This window comes from Lissotriton vulgaris, chromosome 1_1 (assembly GCF_964263255.1).
Source record: "Lissotriton vulgaris chromosome 1_1, aLisVul1.2, whole genome shotgun sequence".
NCBI lineage: Eukaryota > Metazoa > Chordata > Amphibia > Caudata > Salamandridae > Lissotriton > Lissotriton vulgaris.
Genome location: NC_141685.1, coordinates 357,084,495 through 357,097,222, shown reverse-complemented (window position 1 = coordinate 357,097,222; position 12,728 = coordinate 357,084,495).

The window sequence follows — 12,728 nt, the reverse complement described above, 5'->3', positions numbered from 1 at the left end:
TTATTAATTGGGTTGGGAGGTGCTCCCACATGCTATGGAAGCCAAGGAATTTACCAACCAAAGACCAACATTTTATTTTTTCCCATTAAGACAAAGCCAGCTATTCTAGATCCACCAGTGAACATGAGAGAGACCAGGACATATCATGAGAAAGTTGTCATGGTTATTCCTGAGATTTAGGTGAGGTGTTTGGACAAAATATAAAAACAAAATATTGTGATACAAATTGATGTATCAAGAATACTGGAATGTCAAAAATATAATCAACAGGAATATTAACAGTAAAAATATTGTTTTTAGTGTTGTTTCTAAGGTTGTTGCAAAAAATATCGAAGTAGAACAAATTGTTGTATGTAATATCATATGTAAGTATTAATTAGTATGGAATATGTTGTAGTGTGTTTGATCCTATATGCTTATTATTTGTTTTACTTGTGGTTTAGTGAGACAATTTATTTGTTATGAAATTGTGAAATTTAGAATTTTTAGTTAGATTAATGTATATATATGATTGTCTTATACTTTATTTTAGCAGCGGGATAGTGGGGTTTTTCTAGGTGATAAGGGGGGAAAATTTTAAAAAGTGTATATTTTAAAGTACATTTTATGCTAATTGTTTATTGACATGCAAATTAATATTTTACCATTTTTACATCTATTTTGTCACATTAATGTTCTTAATAAATTGTGTTTTACAAATATTTTTTGTTCAGCATATATTTAAATGTTACAAATATAGAATTTTATATAAAAAATAGTTTTACATTTTTGAAAATTATTGGTTTATATAATTTTTATTTTATGATTGTTCATTTTGGATTATGATTTTACTTTTTATTTTATGGTTTAAAGTTTTGGAATTATAGTAAAACCGTAAATTTCAACTCTTCAGCATCCAACACCTCCTTCAAATAGCCTTAGATTGGAGTGGGAGTAGTAAATACCACCCTTTTGGGATGTATGATGATACAACGCATGCTTTTACAATGCATGCCATTACAACGCATTTTTCACAACGCAAAGACTATTACAACGACTGTTTTAACAACGCATACCATTACAGCGCAATATAAATAGAATACCTTATGGATGCCATCACAACGCAAAATAATACTACGCATACCATTACAACGCCCCAAAAATATTTATATATTTTTTAGTAAAATAACTCCTGGCACGGGATGCAGGGAAAATAGGGGTTTTGGGTGGGTAAGTGTATTTAAATGTGGGTCGAAACTGTGCACATATTTTTATTAAATCGGACTCATTTTGTAAATTAATACTCAGGTATTATTTTTAATACCTGAGTATTACTCGAGTATTAAAAAATATGTGGGGGGGAAATCAACATTTTGGAAATGCTAGAATTAGTGAAAAATTAATAAATAATAAATACATTTACATATCGTGCGATTACATACATTACAAAGAAAACTACAGAATTAAAAGAAAGCGGGCCACCATTTTATGAGCTTGGCTTAAGTACGAGTCCTACAACACTTTCCATGACTAGAAATACAGCCTCTAGCACACAAAATGGAGGAATAAACGCTGACGATCACAATAAACAGGCAATTTCAGAAACAAAAATTAAAATTTAAGTTTTCACATGAAACGAACAAGAAAAAAAGCTGAAACAAAATGAATATTTTTACAAAAATAATGGTGTGACCCAAAAAAAGGTATAAAAGTGGTTGACCACCATTTTGAAATCAGTGGTCAACTGACAATCAGCGAGAGCACACACATTTTAAGCTGCCTCTCTCTCTCCCACAGAAACTCACACTGTGACATATCAAAACAACCTTTGACAACAAGCAAGTAAGTATAATACATTACAACTGAATACCTAAATTTTAATTTTAAGGCATCGAAATATTAATTTTAAAAATGTATATTATTTTGCAGATTTTAGAAAATAGCTTGAGAAACTTTAATTAAAGGAGCAGAATATGTGTTTACTTTAACTAAAGTCGAAAGTAATTGAAATAATAAAATACATTTTTTTAAATAAAAATTTCATATTACTATATTTTACAAAAAGGCTTGTCAGTCATTGTTTGAAGGTACAGAAAATATATTATGTGAAAACACAGTTTATATATTTTTTTAAAATACAGCAATCGATCCATACTACTGTCTAGGAACAGGTCATTCTCCCTACATTTTTTAGAATAAAGTAAACTGACAAGGTCCTAACCCTATCGATAAACTACTAAATATACTGGCTGAAAAAAAATTGGAATTCTCATATATGTGAACCCATAACATGCTTGGAAGTTACAATGAAGGTGTGCTTTTTTAAAAAATAATCCTATTATTTTTAAAATGTACATTTACAGCATCTTTTATTATGCCATAAAATTTGGTTTTAAAAAGGCCTATACATGTACTGCTATTTATAGAATGTGCTGAACATAAACTTCTTAACATTACTAATGGAATTGATCCATACGTGAAAATGCCTAATAAAGTTATAATTTTTTTTTTATTACTTGAAGCATAAGAAAAATTAAAATGTGAAGACACGGTTATAATCTATTTTGTTTAAAAATAAATAATTATAATATTGTAAAAATTCTTTTATTCAATTTTAATTTCTTTCAGCTGTGAGAAAACATTGCAGTAATAACCCTTCAAGATTAGGATTTTGAAGAAATCTTCTAAACGAAATTAAACCATCTCAAAAGTACCACATATCTTTTTAAGGTAAGTTAAATTATAAGTAGACTATGTAATGTTAGCTAAATACATTTTAATAAAATGATTGTTCTGTAAATTACTGAACATATTGAAGTTTCTTTAATGATATCAAAATCTTTTTTTAAATAATCTGTGTTTTCAAGCTTTTGTGCAGAAAAGTGAATACTGTTGAAAACTAATCTCTTGATTAATTAATCTAAAGATTTTTTTTAAAACTAAAATAGAATGTTAATAATTCAAAACTAATTTCTTATTTGTATTCCTTCAATCTGCAGATATCGTCAAAGAGTAAATACATCGAATAAATTCTAAAGTACACCAGAATTTCCAAACGATCCAAAGGAAGTTTGGAGCATCTTCACTACATCCAACATAAAATCCAAAAGTAAGTTTGTTTAAATAAATGAATAAATATAAAAATAACCACTTTTTCTTCCTATTAGCCCAAGATACCGCCCCAAAATGTAAACTATCATTTTGCATTTTCTTTCCCAGCATTAAATCAACTGAATAGCATCAAACCAGAAGAAGACAAACAAACTCCATCATAAAGAACAGACAACCGACCTATAAGGTAATTATATCTGATAGTCAAAATCAAAATAATTTTTTTCTTTCAACAGGAACTTATCAAAGAAGGCAAACCTAACAAGCCAAGCAATTAATATTAAAGTAATTTCTTAAAAATGCAAAGTTGTAACTGAAACAAAAAGGACAAACATTTATAAAAAAATAATAATATCAATGTATCCCTCAATTTCTTTCTCTTTCAGAATATGTCAACAAATAAGACAGCCAATTACATCACTTCAATGAAGGGCAAATCACCTACTGAATAATGCAGGGTACATTTATTGCAAGGAGAGAATTACTGAACCAAGGAGACATTGGAGGTGTGTACAATACTACTCAACCCGTTGCACAGGCAGAGCGGTTACTCTGGGGGATACAGTAGTAAAAACCACAGAACATAACCACTCAGACTCTGCAATGGAGATTGGGGTTAGAGAAACAATCAATGAAATGAAAGAAATTGCAAGCACCTCCAATGACTCTACTGGTTCCATCTTAAGGGAAGTTTCCCAACATGTCCCTAGCCATGTTGCTAGCAGAATGCCCATCATACCCAATCTGAGAAGAATTATACAACAAAAAAAACAGGCAAGTAACCCTCATAGAATTACTCCACAAACATTCTCTGATATTCTTATACCTCCTGACCTCTCTGTATTTTTTTCTAACGAACCTTTTGTAATGCATGACAACCAAAACCCTAAAAAATGAATCATTATCTTTAACACACCCCGTAATCTAGTAAAGTTAGAGAACAGTGATGTTTGGATGATGGATGGGACATTTAAAAGAATGCCCCATCCATTCACCCAAATATACACTATTCATGCAAAAATAAATAATACAGTAGTGCTTTTAGTATACAGTTTGCTACCTGATAAACAATCCACAACTTACACTGAACTTTACTTTTAACAGTGTTAAGAAGCAAAACATCAAATAAAAGTCCTAGGAAAATTATAATTGATTTTGAATTCACTATGATTAATGTTATTACTAAAACGTACACGGATACCTACATTCAAGGATGTTTTTTCCACTTTTCCCAGGCATTTTGGCGTAAAATACAAAAAAAATCCTAAGTTGTGGATTACGTATCGGATAGCAAACTGCAATTTAAATTAAAAAAACTAACTGCACTTTGCTTTGTACCTCCTGAAAGTGTAGACGAGTACTACACTGCAATTACATAATCAGACTTTTACACAGCAAACAAAGAAAAATTGGCACCCTTTCTAAATTATTTTGAAGACACATGGATTGGGCATCTAAGCAGGTCGGGTCGCAGGAGGAAGCCACGTTTCCATGTGGAGTGGTGGAACTGCTACACAAGCTGTTTAGAAGGAAGTGCAAAAACAAACAATGCCATAGAGGGATGGCACAACTCCTTCAACCACACAATTGCCAAACCTCAACCTAACTTTTATAATTTTTTGGAAACTTTGAGGAAGGAGCAAAGTTTTCCAGAAATGAGGATTTCAGAAACATTAACAGGTAGTCTAAATCCATGAATATCTAAAAAATCAAAAGAAATGTCTGAAAGACTATTGGGTGCATTACAACAATTTTCGTTGTGTGTGGCTTCAGACTACCTGGATAATGTTGCACACATTCTACGTTACTAATGCAACCTACTCTTTTATTTTCCTGTTTTTCCCTAAATTATACATCTACTTTCCATCGTCATTTTTCAAAATTTGAAAAACATTTTTAAAGTTGGGTCACCTTACCTTAGATGTCTTCTTTTTTCTTTCCATTAAGAATCCAAAGCATTCCAATGTAATCCATATTTTTCCCCCAAAAATCTAATCCACAGTCCGAATACGAAACGAAAAATAATTTTGTTTTAAAAAAATATTCCAAATCGAAAATCTTTCCAAAAAAATTGGCACTGCATTTTTAAATCCATCCTTTAGAAAAAGATCGATTTACACAAAAAATATATTTTTTTAAATCTTCTCCAATGCAAAAAAAATCAGGAAATCCAAAACATTCCAAATATCCATCCATCTTCATCGTTGTATTCAAAATCCAAAACGTTGTAAACCATATATTTTTTGAACGAAATCCAGAATAAGCAAAACAATCTTGAAGTTTTCCTCGATTCGAAAAACAAAATATCCATCCCGATATGCAAAATGAAATCCATCCTTCGGAAATCGATCCTCTTCTTTCAATGTTTTTTTCAAAAGTAAATATTTTTCATACATTTTACAGTATTTACTATCTTTTAACCTTCGTAAATTCTAATTTTCAAACCCTATTCTACGCCTGTGCTTTACACGTGACCCGACGTAGACATACACTATCAACAAGGTTAGTGACATGTTATTAAAATACAAAATATACATTGTTTTTTATTTTTTAAACCTCTCTGTTCTCTCCTTGCAATAAATAACTCGAATACCCTCATGCAGTATTGTAAATAAGTTTAAATAAGTTTCTTACCTGTGCGCAGATCTCCCATGCTACTGCTCTGTCTTCCAGCGCTGCTCAAAATGGCTACCTTCAAGTTTCACGTTTACGCGTATACGTCAACAGGAGCAACAAAGAAAGAAAATGGACAATTATTATATTAGTTACCTTTACTACTATTTTATAAATAAAATAATATTATTTTCAAAAATATACATAAACGTTTTTTTTTTTAAATGTTTACAATATCATTATAGTTAATAAATTATTTATTTTGTAAAAGAAATTTTCAAAGCGTTGCAATTTTATTATTGGTTATAAAAATGTTATTTATGGCTAAAACTACTACTTACTAAAATATGTATTTATATTAAAAAATCATTCTTACCTTTTAGATGCTCCTTCTAGCTTCTTTCTCCTCCCGCGTTACTCTTCTAATAAAAGAATGGTAAAGCGTGGGAAAATGGAAATATATATAATTAATAATATTTAAAAATATGCATTTTATTTGTATTTTTACATAAAATCTTTCACATTTTTTTAAATTAATAATGACTATGCATTTTTCACTTTTTTTTAAATGTATTTATATATATTTGACAATAATTACATTTTTAATAACAAATGTTATTTTATTTTAAATTTCAAATCGTTTTTATTTGGAAAAGAAATAAAAGGGAAGACAAGACAATAAAATACAATAAAATGCAATGTATACAATAATAAATACAATAATAAATACAATAACAAGAGAAAAAGAATAAAGCATCTGATTACATTGAGTCATATAATGAGTTGCGATGAGTTGTATACATATTCAAACAAAATTACAGCCATACTAAAATCTAAATTCCAGACATACTTAATTCTAAATTGTAACGAAATCATACGTAACCCAAATCTACAAAAACTGCACAGCTAATACATAAACAGTTGCATATACAATGTACTTATCTGTCTAGGGACCTGTAGCCATAGTGTCTATAGACGTCTCACAATACAGATTATCTGTGGAAAAATTACTTGAGATTGGAGTTTGTTTGCGGCAATCTTGATGTATGGTCCAAATTCTGCACAGCTGCACTTCGGGGGGAGGCGTATAGGTTTACCTACAATACCTACGGCGGGTCAAACGAATTTCGTTGCCCACGCTGCATCACATTTGGTGATTGAGCGTGGGCAACGAAATTAGTTTTATGTAATTTTTTCGGTACTTACCTGTAATGGTCCATATCCCTCATTTTACAACCTCCCACCCTGACCCTCCCCCGCCTGACATCACCGCCCCGGTATAACTCCCTGCACGGGCCGGGCCTGAAGTGCAGGATAGTGTAGGCGTAACAATTATTATTCTTACTCCAGGGGGTGTTAAAGTAGGGTAAGTGTGGGATAGTGGAGGGGTTTAAATTACTATTCTTACTCCAGGGGGGTGTAAATGGAGGGTAAGTGTTGGATAGTGTTAGGGTTAAAATTACAATTCTTACTCCAGTGGGCTGTAAAAGAAGGGTAAGTGTTGGATAGTGGAGGGGTTAAAATGTCTATTCTTACTCCAGGGGGGTGTAAAAGAAGGTTACATTTTGGATAGTATAGGGGTATAAATTACTATTCCTACTCCAGGGGGTGTAAAAGAAGGATAAGTATTGGATAGTGGAGGGGTTAAAATTACTATTTTAACTCCAGGGGGTGTAAAAGTAGGGTAAGTGCTGAATATTGTAGGGCTAAAAAACACTAATCGAACTAATAAATACTCAGGTATTTTAATAAGTACTCAAGTATTAATGGCATTTTTAAATTAATTTTAAAATTCATTTTTAAAAGTACAGGTTTTTAACACTTTTAATTATTTAATTTTTTTTTATTATTTCTAAAAATAAGAATGTGTTTTACTTAAATAAATACTCGAGTATTAAAATTAATACTCGTTTATTCATCAAGTCATGAATTATTTTTTAATAGTTATAGGGTAAATAAAATATAATTAATTTAATCAAAAAATATTACTTGAATTAAATACTTACCCATTTTTTCGTTGTAATGGCATGCATTGTAATAACATCTGCGTTGTAATGGCATGCGTTGTAATGGCATGCGTTGTCATGGATCTTGCGTTGTAAAAGTTGCGTTGTAAAGGTAGTGCATTGTAAAATTTGCGTTGTGAAGGTTGTTTACCCCCTTTTGTGTTGAAGACCCTCCCCGATGTGGTTAGATTGGAGTGGAAATAGTAAATGTAACCCCATTACTGCACAACACTTTACCCCAACATGGTTAAAATGGAGTGGGATTTGTAAATGCTCTTCCTTTGCTGTCCAATGCCTGCCATTGGAGTTGGAATACTAAATGTCACCCTTTTAGTGCCCAACACCTTCTTAAAATCGGTATAGACTGGAGTAGTCATAGCAAATGTTACCTTTTTGGTGTCTAACACCTTCCCTAAATTGGTATAGATTGGAGTGAGAATAGTAAATGACATCATTTTAGCATCTAGCTTGTGGTGTTTAAGTTCTGCAATGTTTTATTGTATTATATTGATGTTCTTATTTTATAAGACATATGTGGAATCTTCTCGAGTTGCTTATGCTTGTATTCCATGTAATATTGTAATTGGAATGTGTGAGTGAAGGACTGGAACACCACTGTGTCAGTTGGTGCGGTCTCCTTGAGCCCTCAATACTTATGTACTAGTTGTTAATCTTCTTTTGTAATAAAAACCTTAAAATCATCAGAAGACTGCTGGTAATACTATACAGAACTCCTTCCCCCAAATTGGTTGAATAGTAACTGTCACCCCCTTTAGTGTCCAACACGGTCCCCAAATTGGTCTAAATTGGACTCTGAAAAGTATTTTGCACCTCTTTAGAGTCCTACACCATCTTCAAATTGGTATAGATTAAAATGGGAATAGCGAATGGTACCATTTTAATGTCCAATACCTTCCCCAAATTTGTATAGGTTGAAGCGGGAATAATAAATGGCACCCTTTTAGTGTCTAAACACTCTCTTAAAACAGTTTATGTTGGAGTGTAATTATAAAATGTTATATTTTTAGACTGAAATCTGTATTTAAATTGTATTTGCATGCTGTGGAAATAGTTGGTGGTATTTCATTAGTACTGTTGGTGGTTATAAATATAATCAATCTTCAATCAATCAATCAATCAATCAATCATGATACTTGTATAGCGTGCTACTCACCCGGAAGGGTCTCAAGGCGCTGGGGGAGAGGGGACCGTTACTGCTCGAAAAGCCAGGTCTTGAGTTGCTTACTGAAGGAGAGATGGTCCTGGGTTAGCCAAAGGTGGATAGGGAGGGAGTTCCATGTCTTGGCTGCCAGGTAGGAGAAGGATCTTCCTCCGGTGGTGGCTCTGCGGATGCGTTGATTGGCGGCGAGGGCGTGGCTGGTCGATCGTAGCTGGCGGGTGGGCGTGTAGAAGGTCAGGCAGTCGTTGAGGTACTTGGGGCCCAGGTCGTGGAGGGCCTTGTGTGTGTGGGTGAGGAGTCTGAACGTGATCCTCTTGCTGACGGGGAGCCAGTGCAGGTCTCTCAGGTGGCCGGATATGTGGCTGTGTCGGGGGATTTCCAGGACGAGTCGTGCAGAGGCGTTCTGGATGCGTTGGAGTCTTTTCTGAAGTTTGGCCGTGGTTCCGGCGTAGAGGGTGTTTCCGTAGTCTAGTCGGCTGGTGACGAGTGCCTGGGTGACTGTCTTCCTGGTTTCGGTGGGGATCCATCGGAAGATCTTTTGGAGCATGCGCAGGGTGTTGAAGCACGATGATGAGACGGCTTGGGAGTGGTGCCCAAGGCGGGGGCCACCAGGAGTCATCCCAGGCGGAGGGCGATGACCCCAGGATGAGGACTTCCGTCTAGTCTGAGTTCAGTTTCAGGCGGCTGTTCTTCATCTCTTTGTGTAGGCTGGTTCTGGCGGCGGGGGGGTCGTTGGTGAGGGAGAGGATCAGCTGGGTGTCGTCTGCGTAGGAAATGATGTTGAGGTTGTGTTGACGTGCAATGGCTGCGAGGGGGCTCATGTAGACGTTGAAGACTGAGCGATGATCCCTGTGGAACGCCGCAGATGACTTTGGTGGCCTCGGATCTGAAAGGGGGGAGGCGGACTCTCTGGGTTCTTCCAGCGAGGAACGAGATGATCCACTCCAGTGCCTTCTCTTGGATTCCGATGTTGCTGAGGCGCTGCACTAGGTTGAGGTGGCAGTCAGCGTCGAACGCTGCGGAGAGGTCCAGGAGGATGAGGGCCGCTGTCTCCCCGTTGAATAAAAAAATAGTTGTATGCTTGTCAGCAATAATATCATCAATTAACAAGTGACACATTTATCTAATTTTATTTATATTTTCAAAGTGTATTTAATGTATATTTTTACTTTTGTAACATATATTTCATCTTAAAAATAAACATTCATATAAGGTGAAATAAATAAAAATAAATTCACGTTTTTTCCTATTAAATAAAAAATATAAAGATACTTAAGATTGTATGTTGTACATTTTCCATTTTTATTTTCCCTTGTTTAACACTTTTTTAACATTTCGTAAATTGTTTTATATACATATTTTGAACATTATTTTAACATTCATTTTTATACTATAATTGAATTTATACATTACAAATTTTTTACATTTCTTACATTTTTTGACATGTTGTACATGTGTAATATTTTATTACATTTTATATACATTTATTCCATTCATTTCTAGGGGGAGATTGTCTTTTGCTTTAGTTTAATATAGCAGGCTTTTTTTCATACAGCTACCTTCTATTTTGTCATCTATTCATGTTATTTTTGTGTATTTCCCTGGAACCAGGTCACGGTAACATGTTGCTGTTCATCGGACCAGGTAAGTCCTTTTTTTAAGGATTTTTTAATGGTTTTCTGGATGGGAAGGCTAGGCGAAGTTCTAGAAGTTAATTATAGGGTTGTGTGTGGGATTTATGTGTATTTAGATGTATTAATAGTAGTGTAATTCACTAGTTCGTAGTTTTGGGTTCTGTATACTATTTTAGTAATGCATTGTTATGTTATGTTAAATTGTGTTATGTAACTTATATTTTGATGATTTAGTATGATATATATGTATTTTTGGGAACGTAATGCCCCCTTACCCTTTTCTTCTTCTTAACTGCAGTGATGTTTAGTTCTACACAGATAAGATTTATGTTTGTCATTTTTCACTTTATGCACTTTTGTTTTGAGCGCCATTGGTAGCATCAAAGTTTTCATTTAGTCATTTCAGAAGTTATGATATTTCCTTTGTGTGCCTTTTTTCCAACTGTCTCATGTTTTGCTGCAGGTGTGACCGTTGATACATATGCAAGTATATGTAAGCATATTTTTCCTCCATATACGGTGGTGGTGGTGGTTGGAAAAGTGCTTTTTCTATTGCGGCTTATGCTGCAGTCAGATGAATGACCTGGATGTTTAAAATAGTGTGCCTTTTATATTGTTGGTTTGATTGTTTGTCTAATTTTATTGGTTAAAGTTAATGCTTTCATTTTATTAATTGGTTTCGTTTTAGTTTCAGTTTGTTTATCCGTTAAGTTATAATATGGTAAATACTAATTTAGGTTGTATATATAATGTATGTTATATAGTGTGAAAGTTTCATATTTAGGTTGCTGTCTAAATGTAGTTAATGCTAATATTTTGTCGGATTGTATTATGATTTTAGTTATATAGTAGTAGTAGAAAAGCTTTATTCGATTTTTGTAAAATAAAAAATCATAAAAGCAACATCATCATAAATCAATACATGAGCTACACAAATGTAACAGTACATAAAGGAGGAAAATGACAATGAATACAATGGAATTAAAACATAATACATTTTTCCTTTTTCTAAAAACACTCTTTAAGAATCCAGTCATAGTAGCCACACAGAATTCATCGTTTAAAAGCTAGAGAAACAGTAAAGCTGGACGGCAGTGATCCCAGGGGTCATATTTTTTCAAAAGTGGTTTAATCCATCGGGCTCTCTCTTTTTGGTAAAAACCACAAAAACAGATTACATGAAGTGTTGATTGATCAGCTCTCCCATCGCATGGACAATTAGTAAGCTTTTTTGACCAGTCGTTGATATGGGGAAATGAAACTAAGAGAAAAAAGATATCAAATCTGAATCTGGTAAGTAAAAACCTATCGAAACCCCTGGCGCACCAATTCAGATAGGGTTGCATGTTGCCCGATGTAAGCGACAATTGGTGCTGCCCTACCGTGACCTTGTTCAACTCTACCCCTAGCCGCAGGGATTCCAGATGAAACCAGCAACCTTTCTTTAGATCTTTCCTCGAGATCCTACATAGCCCCTCTGGAGCGGTATAAAACTCAGGTTTTCCCATGTCTAGACAAAACTTTTCGATGTATGATAACCACGCTATTTTGTGAGAATTGTCAAGAGTCATAACATCACGAATGATCTCTCTGTTTAATTCTAACTCAACTGCGGTCCAGACCCTGTGCCAAAGTAATATTGGTTGCATCGCAATCAGGTCACTGATATGTCGAACCCCCAGCTCAACGTGGCAATTAAACACAGATAAACTAAAAGGAACAGCTAAAATAAACCTTAAAAAAGCATTTTCTATGATTTGTAATTCCCTGGTGTCTTGGATGTCTCATACACCAGCCCCATAAATGGCTGTACTGACACATTTAGCCGAGTAGATCTTAAGTAAAATTGCTGGGGGGCTTTTTCCCATCTTACGAGAAAAAGCCATGAGAGCTGCAGTTGCTTTTTTAAACGAGAGGATTCTGCTCCTAATGGCTGGACCCCAGTGTCCCCCCGCCCTCAAGAACTACTCCCAAATAAGAAAAGGTTTTAGTGGTCTGCACTTTCTCCCTGGATGCAAACAATTTGCAGGTTTTAGACTTGCCCCTAGTGCATACCATCGCAAGCGTTTTTTTAACATTTAGAGTCAACCCCCTAGAATCTATAAAATTAATATAAGTGTTTAAAGCCGACTGCAGGCCTCTCTCAGTCCTAGCCATTATAACGGTGTCGTCCACATATAATAGGGACACTACTTGTTTGTAATT